This window comes from Choloepus didactylus, chromosome 6, assembly GCF_015220235.1.
Source record: "Choloepus didactylus isolate mChoDid1 chromosome 6, mChoDid1.pri, whole genome shotgun sequence".
In the NCBI taxonomy this organism is placed as follows: domain Eukaryota; kingdom Metazoa; phylum Chordata; class Mammalia; order Pilosa; family Megalonychidae; genus Choloepus; species Choloepus didactylus.
Genome location: NC_051312.1, coordinates 80,813,006 through 80,827,349, shown reverse-complemented (window position 1 = coordinate 80,827,349; position 14,344 = coordinate 80,813,006). Strand labels below are relative to the sequence as shown.

The 14,344-nt window shown below is 35.8% G+C and overlaps 1 pseudogene; it reads right to left on the bottom strand.

Moving 5' to 3' along the window:
- Positions 1 to 3,605: 3,605 nt before the first annotated feature.
- Positions 3,606 to 4,540, bottom strand: LOC119537083 (annotated as a pseudogene).
- Positions 4,541 to 14,344: the final 9,804 nt, after the last annotated feature.

Genomic DNA, 14,344 nt, shown 5'->3' with positions numbered 1-14,344 from the left:
CCCAAAGCCAATACGAAGAATGGGAAGAATCAACTCTTGCCCCAAATAGGACAACAATTACTAGTAATAAAAATCCATTGCCTGTCTTAAATCACTACTACTAGGAAATGGGGAGTCTTACAGAAAGGTCTCTTGGGAATTCGAGGACCAAATTCCTTGAATATAATTACTTCAATATTTATTCATCTGGTTTTGAATTCAAGAAGGCAAAGTGGGCACAAATTTAACAAAAAAAATGTGTGACTGAAACAAATGTATTTAACAGAAAAGATATAGAAATACATGGCAGAAAATATTTCAGTCTTTGTTAAATGCACATTTTAAGGAAAACCACTTTTATCTATCAGATGTCAATGATTAAAATGTTTGACAATAACCAGTGTTGTTAAGAGTTCAGGCAGCTTGAAACTATGCTGAATAGTCATTCCCAGAGAACCTCTTTTGTTGCTCATAGGTGATCTTTCTCTTAGCCAACTCTAAAGAATAACTCACAACCCTCCACCCCACCATGGGACAGGTCTCCCAGGGGTGTAAGTCTTCCAGGCAACATGGGCCCTGAATCCCAGAGTTTGGCCCTGGCATCATGGGATTGAGAAAGCATTCTTGGACCAAAAGGAGGAAAAGAAATGAAACGAAATATCGTTTCAGTGGCTAAGACATTTCAAATAGAGTTGAGAGGTCATTCTGGAGGTTGTTCTTATGCATTATAGAGATATTCCTTTAAGTTTCTAGTGTATTAGAATTGCTAGAAGGAAATAACTGAAACTTTTGAACTGTAATCCAATAGCCTTGATTTTTGATGATGATTGTATAACTACATAGCTTTTATTGTGTGACTGTGTGATTGTGAAAACCTTGTGCCTGACACTCCCTGGAGTGTATCAGAACATGACTAATAAAATAAAGACAAAATATATATAGATAATAGTGGGGGGGGTAAGCATTTTGGAATAATCTGGGTATTCTTTCTCCATTTTATTTTTATTTTTGGTTATTTGGAGTAATATAAATGTTCTAAAATTGATTGTGGTGATGAATACACAACTATATGACGATGCTGTGAGTCACTGATTGCGTACACTGGATGGATTATATGGTGTGTGACTATGTCCCAATAAAATTCCCTTAAAAACAAAGTTCAGGCAAACTATTTTAATCATTATTGAAATTGGTGCAATGTATATGGAGGATAATTTTGATATTTCTAATAATCATTAATAAGAAGTCCAGACAAAGTAGATTTTCTTTCCCCAAGCAATTTTAAGTTCAGGAATTTATCCCATAATTGTCCAGGTCCAAGTGTTTGAGTGTGGAGACCCCTGCCCTTTGTCCTTGCATGGACCTATTTTGTTCTCTAGTCCATTTGTATTTTTCAGTTTGGAACTGGTCCAGAAAATTGTAAGGCTACAATGAGTGAACAACCTGAACTCATGACTAAGCATTTCATACACTATTGATTATTGAAGATGGTCAAATATTTTCAGGTTTAACATTCTGTCCCTGCATGTGTCCTATATCCCTACATGTGTTCCAAGGACTGCTGGACCTAGAAATTATTAGAAATATTTTAAAATGTCACCAAGTAGATTGAGAGCTATATTGGACCAGCCAAATCATCCTGCTGCATGTTTATGGCCTACCAGTTATGACTGGTTATTACAGTTGGACATTTGCAAACAATTTTCTGATGTAACTTTGAGCACCAATTAAGCAAAAACAAAACAAAAACCTCTACTTTCTCATTAGGAGATATATATTACATATATTTTTAATTAATATATTTTTAATTACATCAATAAAAATTGGGTGGAAATCTGTTTTGTCTTTGCTATATGAATAACTACATTACATCTCAAATTTTCATTCATGGACAGCTAAGCCTAAATCACTCATTGTTTTGTTTGTACAGAAAAAAAACATTTTGACCCTTAATTTGAACTATAAGAAATTTCTTACCTTGCTATATTATTTCTAACATAAATAAATTATTTTATCCAAGAAAAACAACACCATTTGGTAAATCAATATTCTAAACATCATTTCTCATAAATATTGTTATTTACAAAGTTCTCAAATGATGCTTCATGATAGCTTCCAGATTTATAAAATATTCATCCTGACATAGATAATTGATAAGGACTGTCCACAGAACCAGAAAATTATCTACCAGCTGCATGGTATAAACTTAAGTATTTCTTACATCTGTGGTGAATATGGAAAACAAAATACGGACATCTGCATACAAGGAAATCTCCCATAATGTTTTAAGGAAATGATCGGTGAGCCCTGGTCTTCACAAACAACCCATCAATCTTAATATCACAAGTCTTAGACTTACCACTACTTATCACTGATGACATAATAGCCTTATGTAATTTAGAAACATGTTGTTTCTATCAACTGTAATAGTGTGCTGACACATGCCCAGGTGAAAATACACCATACACACACACAACCACCTTTCACATAGAGAGAATTATCACACTACAAATCAAAGATTTCATAATAAAGTCTAACCAATTTTGTTCAGCATTCACAGATATTGATGACAACTGTATATAACTTGTCTTCTGGAACTGTACCCTGAATTCAAACCGCACTGGCAAAGAAATTGCAGAACTCTGAACATACATTCTCTAGTTAAATCTCCTCAACCATATACCTCTGCACGAATCATTAGTGCTTTGTTGACATATAAATTATTCCTTAAGAGTCCGACTACCTAACTGAAAAACCAAACACACAGAACAGAAAACATTCTTCAGACCTCTTTCACTTACATTCCAGTGGTTCATCCTCTTTGCTAATATCACATCTAACAAATAATTTTAATATGTCTGTCTTCTCTTCTTCCAGGAATTTAGGGCAACAGGCCCAAGAAAAATAACAATAATGATAAATATACTTCCATTTACTGTTGTCTAGAATAAGATTTACAATAGTTAGGTTCTTGAAAACACTTGTGGAATTAATACATTAGTGAATGGTGTAGGGAGTGAAGTAACTGTGGATGTGAAAATCAAACACCTGAGTTCAATGCTCCTTGTGCCTGTAAGATCCAAAATGACTCTGAAAATATATATAAATATTTAGACATTATTCTGTCATCAACCTAATAAGATTTTTTCCATAAAAACATATTTAATATCCACATGTTCATATTCTCTCTAATAAGAAGGATGATCAAGGAAAAATAGAGGCAACAACTTCTTTTTTGTTCTGTACCTGGACACTTCAGAGCAAAGAGTCTTGGGTGTAGTAAATTTCATTGTGATACATATGTAATTCATGAGTCTTTCTGTAGATGCATTTATAGAAGAGAAAACTTGAGCAGTGATTTAAAAAATAAAGAAAATGGAAAGACATATATTTATTACTTTCCCCCTCTCCTTTTCTGGCACTCATTATTTAGGAAGCATGTAAGTCCTTACTGAAGGACAGCTACCATAGGATATGTTGATCTGAAAACAACCTACTGTGCTTTGAAATTGTAGAAAAATTAAATAGAAAGTTCAAGAACCTCAAATAATTTGATGTGTCTTTTATTTGGAAAGATGGATACAGTTCACAAAGAAAACAACTGAATGTATTAATCAAGGAGGATTTTATGGGCAGATCATTTTGACCAGGTGAATGTGGATCTGCTTACTCTTTATACCATAGACAAGGGGATTGAGAAATGGAGGGAACAGCAAATAAAAGCTAGAAAAGCGTATATGGATATAAGGGGGGGATATGTGGTTCAAATCTATATGTGAAGAATGAAAAGAAGGCTAGGAGGTAGAGTTGCAGGAATACACAGATGTGAGGCATTCAAAATGCATGTATTGAATGCCTTAAATCTAGCTTCCTCCTGGGGCAAATGAAAAACTGTGATAAATATCTGGGTATAGGAGAGGGTAAGGAATATGAGGTCAAACCCTGCAACACTGAAGGCCACAAACAAACCATAGATCTTGTTGACCTGGACATTTCCTGCAGCTAGTTTCACAATGGCCATATGCTCACAATAAGAGTGGGATATAACTATTGTATGATAAAATGGAAGCCGACACTTTATCAGTACAAGGGATGGGGTTACTAGAATGGCAGCCCCGAGAGTGACTACAGCTCCTATTTGGGTAACCACCTGGCGGGTGAAGACAGTGGCATATCTCAGTGGATAACAGATGGCAACGTAACAGTCCAGCGCCATGGCCAGCAGGATGCCTGACTCTGTGCACTGAAATGTGTGTATCAGCCACATCTGTAGCAAACAGGAATCAAAATAGGTCTCTGGCATGTGGAACCAGAAGATTCCAAGCATCTGGGGCATTATACTGCTACCAAGGGCAATATCCGTGGCTCCCAGCATGCTTAGGAAGATGTACATGGACTCATGCAGGCTGCGCTCAGATTTAATAATGAACAGAAGCAAGAAATTTCCAACAATAGCAATGAAGTACATGGCACAGAAAGGAATCCCAATCCAGACTCTAATCCTGGGTTCCCTACTAGTGTCAATACAGAAGGCATAGACTGTAGTGTTGGAATTGGACATAGTTCCCTTGGTGCTTCTATTGTAGAACTTTTTTTTTTCCATTAACACTGATGTCTCTTCTCCTTCCTATTTTTATCCAAACTCAGTATCTTGAGTCTGTCTGATTTTGGTACAATTTTAAGATCACATCATCCAGTTTTCTTATATTATAGATGGAAAAATGTAGGTCACTAAACACACATCATTGCTTTCAGTGGAGTCATCCACACTCACTGTTTCATAATAAAATGCTATGTTCATGGCAGGTAGCCTGCCTTTTGAACCAGCAAATCATCTGGGGAAGGCAACAAACTTCTTATCTTACTGTGATTTCTCTTCCAGTCCTGTTTACAAAAAAATCAGACTTGTTTATTTTTGCATGGATATGGTATTTTTAACAGATTTCTTTGGATTTCTCCATAGCCCATCCACATTCTGTCTACTCCTGTTCTAATCTGTTTTTCCCAATTTTCATTCACTCATGAACTGTCAGTTTGCACAGGCACATTCCCAAAGTCATACCAGTTGATTCCCAAGGTCGTCAGATACTACTATATCTACATCTCTACCTATACCTTTCTATATCATCTGCATCTCTTTCTGCTGGCTGTCCTTTTAATGTGAAAGAAGAGTCTTTAGAAAAAATTAATTCAAATTTATAAATTTTGATGGGCAGGGACTAATTTTCCAAATTTCTAGAAAAACTGTATTTTATTTTGTCTACATTTCTTACAGCTGACATCCTTAAAACTAGCTGTGTGCTTAAAATAGCAAGCATAAACATTGTATTCACATTACAAAGTGAATAGGGAGAAATAACTTCAAAATGGCCAGAGAATGGGCAGCAGCAATGCATGGGTGAGAGGAATTTTTTCTGGAGAAATGGATTATATGGAAAAGATATGGAAATGGGTAACCAAGCCAGAATAGAGACCTGTTTCTAGGGTTCAACTTCACTGCTACCATTAGCCAAATCTTAGCCTCATCGGTTTTAATGAAATACAAATACCATAGAAAGTGGATCATTTTTAAGAGTGGCCATAAGAAAATTCAAGAAAATAAATGGGCAGAAGGGAAAGTTACTTAAAATGATTCAAATTTAGAACTAATAATAATACACAATCTGACAAATTAGAAATTATTGATGAGAGGAATAGAGACTAAATGTAGGAAATTGAGTAACTTCTCAATTTAACTTATGACTGAATTTTTTAAAACCTTGACTCCTCATGTCTTCTCTGAGAGTTTACCTCTAATAAAAATCATCAAGTTTTGATATTACACATCTGAGTCATGAAATTCTCAAACTATACATTACACCAATGGATCGGACACTGGGAAGAGTACATTTCGGTTATTTCTTTCCTTCTTAGACCCCTCAATAAAGTTGTTTTCAAATCATGTCAGTAAGTTCCTAACTAGCTAACTACACATTCTGAAGCAATATACAAGTCATAAAGTAAGCATTTTTGCTTATGTTGCTAAACTGCAAGTGAGAAAATGAAGTCAGTAGTGGCTCTACTGTGTGTGGAAAGCTTTAACCACCAGCTTGCATTCAGGATAGTCAGTGAACTAAGTGCTCTGATTTCTGCAGGCTTGCTCCCATGCTCAATCCTATGATTCCCTTGTTTAAAAATCATTGACTCTTTCTAAGAGGAACAAACTGTTTCTTCTCCAATGTTACTTGCAATTGGAACAGGCATCCTTCAAGAGTTATCACAGTGTCTGACATTACCAGATTAAGCTGCTGTGATGAGAGACTCATCTGAATGTTCACGTAGCTGGGTGGCAGGTGGGAAATTACATAAGCAGCTGAGCAATGAGAACAAGCTTAGTGGGATTGCGTGACCTTTAGCATCATGAGGCTAACTCCTTAATGTGTGTTGGGAACTATTTTTTCTCCTGCCAGATTCATGAATGATATTGTTCATTGTCACATATGTCCCACTTGTCACCTCCATTCTGCTCTTGGGTTCCCAGAATCATAGTCACACTTTTGTGTTCTGCAATGTCTTCTCTTACTATCTCCACTCTCTACAGTATTATTCAATTAATGCAATGAATTCAAAGCCTTTTGGTGGTGGGATCATCTGCCAAAACCAAACTCTGTATGTACATCTTCTTAAATAGCAGTTGATACTCTGCAATCCAAATACTCCTCCTCCTTCACAGTTATCTAGATCAGGTTTGAGTGTTGATCTTCCAACAAAACTCATATCAATGTCTCTGGGACTCTTGGAAAAAGTAGGTATTTATTGAGCTCAATTTGGAGAACAAGGCTGCTAGCACACGTTTTTATGTTCCATAATGATAGTGTGCAGATGGAGGAGGAGTTATGAACTCGGGATGAGGGACTTTCCCAGCCATTAGCCAAGACCCTTTGGGACACAGCAGACATTAAATTATCCCTCTTGGGTTCATCCATAAAATTAAAATCCTGAAATAATTCCCACACTTGCAGAAATCTCCTCACTCTCTACTTTTGTCCTTCCCCACAGGCTAAATACATAGAAATTCATGCACACAAGTTTTTTTTTTCTTTGCATAGACCTGTGACTATGCAAATTCAATTTTCTTCAAATAAATATCCTTCCTAATTCTTGCTTCCTTCTGGTATTTCTTGAAAGAATTCTGTTTCCATAAAGCCCTTTTTGACATATAGTGTTTGCCTTTTGATGTACTGCAATATTATTCTTCCCATTTTTATTTTTGTGAAATTCATTTAGAAATAGTTAGAAATATTCTGAGTGACCAATCCTATGGGACATTTCTGAGTCATTGTACTTTAAGCTCTTTCCAGGTGGTTGTATGTTTTATGAATATTTCCTCCATTCCTCCCTTTATTTCTTTCTCCATGACTTCTTCATTCCTTCATCAAAGCAGCTGTTATATGCCTCATATGTGTGAGAAATCATGCTGTATGCTCTTGTATGGACAAAAGTAATAAAAGCAATAGTGATGACTTGGTCTTTAAATTTTTCTTAATACATGGGTTGAGTTAGTATATCTTTATTTGTGATAGTGAATAAGTTTTAGAAAATTATGCACATGCCATCTTTGTATATGACATTGCCCCCTCTAGTTTCTAGTTATTTTTTTTCATATATTTAGTAAACTCAAAGGTATTTGATGCAATGTTGAGAGATAAATTTATGAAAAATACTTTCAGTTATGGGGTTTAAGCCCACTAATTTGACATAGAATAAGAATAAGAAATAAAGATGAAAAGGCAAGATGCTCTGTCCATAAGTTCCCCTGAGAAGTGAAGAGAAGCAATTTATTCAGAAGGTAGATACATTTTCAATTTCTTTGGAATTTCACTCACTTCTACACCCTCAGCTTGCCATACTGTTTTTCAATGAATTTGTAATGCAGATGTTAGCTGCCTTTGAAAGAAGAGCATGAAATTTGTATGGTCCATGTCTTAGTTTGCTAATGCTGCAGAATGCAAAACACCAGAGATGGATAGGCTTTTATAAAACGGGGGTTTATTTCACTACACAATTACAGTCTTAAGGCCACAAAGCATCCAAGGTAACACATCAACAATCGGGTACCCTCACCGGAGGATGGCCAATGGCCTCTGGAAAACCCCTGTTAGCTAGGAAGGCAGCTGGCATCTGCTCCAAAGCTCCGGCCTCAAAACGGCTTTCTCCCAGGATGTTCCTCTCTAGCAAGCTTGCTCCTCTTCAAAACATCACTCCCAGCTGCACTCAGTTAGTCTCCTCTCTCTGAGTCAGCTCATTTATATAGCTCCACTGATAAGGGCCCACCGTGAATGGGTGGGGCCACGCCTCCATGGGAACATCTCATCAGAATCATTGCCCACAGCTGGGTGGGGCACATTCCAAGCAAATCCAACCATCACCAAAACGCCTGCCCCACACAAGACCACAAAGATAATGGCATTTGGGGGACACAATACACTCAAACCGGCACAGTCCGGAAACAAACATCCTTCGGGAATTAATGCTATGTGAAGTTTATCACACATAGAGGAGAAAGAAGAACTGGTGTCACCTACTTATAACTCACTTTGCTCACATTTAGGAAACCAATACAGTTTTGTTTTCTTTTTTATTGGGCTAATTTTTAGCTCATTAATGAATCACCAAAAATAATTTAGACTATTCGTCATTTTGCACCTACCTCTTCTCTTCTAGTGAATTCCTTCAGAGTTTGCTGCTTCCTGAAGTCATAGCTCAGGTCATATTCACCCTCAACTATGCAAACTTGTCAGTAATTTCATCTATTCACAAGACTTTATTCAAGTCACCTTCATTATTCCAACTCCTATAACAACATTCCCAGCTAAGATTTTCTCTCTCTGTGCCAGAAAGTAGTGTACAGGTTTTATTATCCTAATTTCATTTCATGTTTCATGTTCTTTGAAAAAGTCTCCTTCACCACTTTATTTAGCTCTAGGAAGAGTAAACCAATATTTTTTCTACTTTTTTAGTAATTTTTAGAAGCACTTTCATGCATAGGTCAATATTACTGACCTAAATAATTTTTTGGTTAAACTAATCAATATACATTAAAGAATCATGAATCCTAATTTCCTTCCCCAAATTCATAGATATGTATTCATTAAGAAACATTTATCAACCTGATACTTTAGGTTTTCAACAGCATAAAATCGATTAGACCTATTTCCTGTCACAATACTTCTTCAAGCAAAAAAGAAAAAATTCTATTTAAAAATAAATATGAAAGATGAATTAAACTTTGATGCAAACAGTTTTTTTTCTCTTTTTTGTAGTCTATAACATCAGAAAAATATTCATTTTTTCCCAAAATGTTTTTGTATATAGAATAATGTGAGGCAGAGTCAAATCCTTATTTTGTCAATATGCTTAAAATGTTATTACCATAATTTCCAAACTGCATTTTCTTTTGCTAAGGGATACATAACATCTATGAAATGCCATTGGATATTATTTATTTTAGATCACAAAACCAAGAAATATTTGCTTCACTTGTTATATAATTAACTGGATCTTCTTTTGCACTGACCTGTGAGATACCTAAAGTCAAATATTAATAAAACTAAACCGTCACAAGCAGAATATCATTTTTTCTTTTTCTTTTTTTCAAAACACCTCCAATAATGTTTTTTCTTCATACAAAATTATGTGGTTTCTTTTACTTACTTATATTACACAATTATTTTCTTTTGGTGTTTTTTTTTCTTTTTTCCTTTACTTGTCCTTGTCACAGTTTGTATTCCCTGGGATGCAGACTCAGAGATGGACAATAGTGGACCAGAAGATTAATTAAAGTGTCCACCTGGAAATAATATCGGTGAAATGAAGGCAAGGAAGCTGTATTGCATCTAGACAGAAGATGAGCTTTGTCTTATTCTCACTTATGGCCTCAGATGACACTCCAGAAGCTTCTGGAGCTTTGATGATACTCAAGAGTAGTCCTAGGTTGGAGGAATATCATCAACTTGTTACCACTAGATATCCTGTTTTACTCCTTGAGACTCGGACCATTTCAGGGGCTCAGTGTCCATCTTGGTTAATCGCAGTTTGGCATTTGCCAGCAGGTGGAGCTGTGTCAGGCTTGTTAAATGGCAGTCTATGCTCTAAGGACCCTTGCATTGGCTCCATGTTGGCTACGCTGTTCAGGAGCATATGTACCAGCAATGGGGTGGTTGACAAGAGAGACTACCTATATCAAGATTTCAAGTCATTTTGTCTCTTTCATGATGTTTGTCTCCAGAGAACGACCTCTGGTGGAAATTAATATGCAATAAAGTAGTATTCAACTTCTTTCCCACTGCCATATATGTGTCCATATGCATCTAACATGACTTCCTTTTGATTGATCTTCCATTCTTGCTCATCCATATCATTGTTTGACTAACAAAATACATGCCCTTGCTCAAAAGCCCCTATATACTCTAACGTGGAAACACTTAATTTTTCATTTATAATGAATTACCAGGTACATGGCCCAAACTCTGTTCATAGAGAAGGTTTTCCCCCCTACAGTTTCCCAATATTGTTTCTGTGCAGCCACCACATATTTTAGGCTTTAACCCTCTCCCTTATCAAACTCACCAATCCATGAACTAATTTTAGTATCTTGTCATGTTGTCATAATGGGTCTCTCATGTGGTCATAAGTGTGAGATGAAGCATAAGTGCTGGTACCATATGGATCAATGACATGGAGCTCAGGTCTTCCAAGTGATGCAAATTGGCTGTGCCATCCGGTCCTGCTGGTGCTGCACTCTTTTTTTTTTTCATTTTTTTTATTTTTTTCCTAGCCATTTATTATTATTATTATTATTTTTTATTAAATTCAGTTTTATTGAAATACATTCACACACCATACAATCATCCATGGTATACAATCCACTGTCCACAGTATGATAACATAGTTATGCGTTCGTCACCACAATCTATCTCTGAACATTTTCCTTACATCAGAAAGAACCAGAACAAGAATAAAAAATAAAAGTGAAAAAAGAGCACCCAAATCATCCCCCCACCCCACCCCATTTGTCCTTTAGTTTTTATCCCCATTTTTCTACTCATCCATACACTAGATAAAGGGGGTGTGATCCACAAGGTCTTCACAATCACAGTCACCCCTTGTAATCTACATTATTATATAATTGTCTTCAGGAGTCCAGACTGCTGGGTTGGAGTTTGGTAGTTTCAGGTATTTACTTCTAGCTATTCCAATACATTAAAACCTAAGTGGTGTTATCTATATAGTGCATAAGAATGTCCACCAGAGTGACCTCTCGATTCCATTTGAAACCTCTTAGCCACTGAAACTATTTTGTCTCATTTTGCATCCCCCTTTTGGTCAAGAAGATACTCTCAGTCCCATGATGCTTGGTCCACATTCATCCCCGGGAGTCATATGCTGCATTGCCAGGGAGATTTACACCCCTGGGAGTTGAGACCCACGTAGGAGGGAGGGCAGCAAGTTCACCTGTCGCGATGGCTTAGTTAGAGAGAGAGAGGGCCCATCTGAGCAACAAAGAAGTACTCAGGGGGAGACTCTTAGGCACCATTACATGCAAGTTTAGACTCTCCTTTGTGGTAACAAGCATCATAAGGGCAAGTTCAATGATTGTGGGCTCTGGTGCTGCATTCTTAAGTCATTTCCATCTTATGCATGAGTTTATGACTTAGAGGTTACAAGAAGTGTCAGATCTTGGTGGGGAAATTCTGCATATATGGTCAATTTGGGTTTTAGGTTAGGGTCTTCATCTGTAACAGGAATCAGTAGCATGTCAGAGGCTCTATTTCAAAAGGTCTATAACTCTCCATTGCAGATGGTCCAGAACCTAGCCTGATGCATTGTGATTTACTAATTTGGGCATGTCATAACTGTCTCATGACATCTTTTTCAACCACTAATATGTCTATCTAATACCACATGATATGCCAGATCATCTGGCTCTTCAGGCAGAGCTATTTGTTTGTACCTGCTTAAAAGTCGTTTCCTATCTTGACCACATTCAAAACTGGCAGACCTTAGAATTACCTGTTATGTGAGTAAAAAAAGGATTCTTAGATGTGGAATAGGCTTCCTTTATAACTTCATGAGACCTAACAAAATTTCTTCTTCATGGTAGAAGATGAAAAATGCATTAATTAGTTTCTCTAATTTATAGGAATATTCCCATCCTTCTCCAGTAAATTTTTACCTAAAAAGTTTACTGATTCAGTGGGAACTTGTATTTTCATAGGATTTTACCACCAATCCCCATGAGCATATGTATCTTATTAAGGATCTAATATACTCACTATTTCTTACTTGTCCAGTCAGATTATCATAATGCCATTCACACAATAGACTTATGCAATGGCTGCAGGATGTCCAGCCAGTCCATTTCTCCCTTGGACAGAAGACAGGAAAGGTGACAAATACTCTGGGATTTGATAGTGTTGACAGGTTCACAAGTTAGATGTAAGAGATGGAGACAGACAAACAATAGGATAGATGGATAGATAGATATAGATAGATAGATAGATAGATAGATAGATAGATAGATAGATAGATAGATTTTTGAACAGTATATGAGTATGATTGAGACAAGATACCTCTTTATGCCTAAAAATTTCAGTGTGTATTTCCTAAGGTGAAGGGCAATCTAGTCCACAACCACAGTATTGCAATGAAGTTCAAGACACTAGACAGTCCAAATTCAAAATTAGGTAACTGTTTCAATCAGTATTTTTACAACCTAATCCACAGTCCAAATTCAAAATTAGGTAACTCTTTCAATCAGTACTTCCACACTCCATTTTTTTTTTGTCCAGAATGTCATACAAGATCATGTGGTACATTTAATTTTTATGTCTCTTTAGTTTTCTTTAATCAGCAACAGTTCTGTTTTTCTTTTTCTTTCCTGATTTATTTTCTGGTATGTCTCTCATAAGAGTTTTTTGAAATTCCCTTATGATTAGATTCAAGTAAATTGTTTTGTTTTGAATAATGATGTTTATTTTCTATATTCTCCAAACCCAGTATACTATGATACCTGTTTATGCTAATATTAGTGATTTTAGTTTTGATCTCTTGGTAAACGGGAAGGCATCTTCATTGTAGAGTTAATCTTTTCCTCTTTGTAATTCATAGCAATCTGTGGGGCAATATTCTGACACTGTAAATAACCATTTCTTCGTCACACTTTCACCTACTATTTTTTCATTCCACAGATGAATTTCAACCTCCATCATTCCTTCTATATTTATTTTTTGGGATTATATTGAAAGGAAGAGTTTTCCCTCTACACTTTATTTATTGTGTCCTTCATATCAATATGGACTTATGGATTCTGATTTTATTTGATGGGATATATTTCCTTATGATCCTAATTATTTTGATGGTCAAATTGTCTTCAATTTAGCCATAGAATATTGCTTCCAACTATATCTCCAGTCCTTTTGGCATATCCTCAATTATTTTGGGGGCACTTTCTTTCTCTCACATAGCTCTCTATTTCTTTAGGACAAGCTTAATTTCACTTAAAATTTTTTGTAAATATTTTTTATATAGAAACCTTGTTTTTTTTTTTTAAATTTTGCTGGGCAAATAATCTTCTGTTACTGTTTTTGTTTCTGCCTTCAATCGAAGAATCAGTTTTGTTTTTTTTTTTAATTTCCTATTTATTTGTTTTCAGTGTGCAGAATTACAAGTAACATGTATATGGACCTTATATCTTATAATCTTGCTAAATTATCTTACTAATTTGTGGTATTAAATTTATTGGGGTACTTATTAGACTCTTTGAATTAAAAAAAAAGTGTCTGTTACAAATAAAGCTTTTGCAACCAATACTGTGTATATTAGCATCAGCCTAGCACACAGGATGAGTACAGCTTCACGCCTCTGCTCCAGTCCTCTATTCTTTTAAAAGTAATCACCTAAATGACATAACATCTCAGTCTATGGGGCACAAGTACTTTCAGTATCTCATCCTACCTTTCCTTTTCAGTTTGACTTCTCCAACTGAAAGCTTTAAAAAAAAAAAAATTTTTCAGATTATCATTTCCATGATATCAGCGAATTCCTCCAAGGTTTTTTGTTCTAATACTCAATCTTCAGTGCCTTCTAGACATTAATTCAAAGTCTCTGTGGGGAACTAAATAATAGTTGCTGGCTTTCTCCCTCTGAACATTTTATAAATTATTCCTGGAAGTGGTAGTTTGTAGGATAAAATATGAACAGTATTTTTAATAGTGTTTAAATGTAAGAACATGGCTTGTTAGGAAAGCTGAATGGACATGCTAACCAAACTCCAGAACGAAGCCAATTTAACCATTAAGTGAGGATAATCCTAATAATGGGGGAG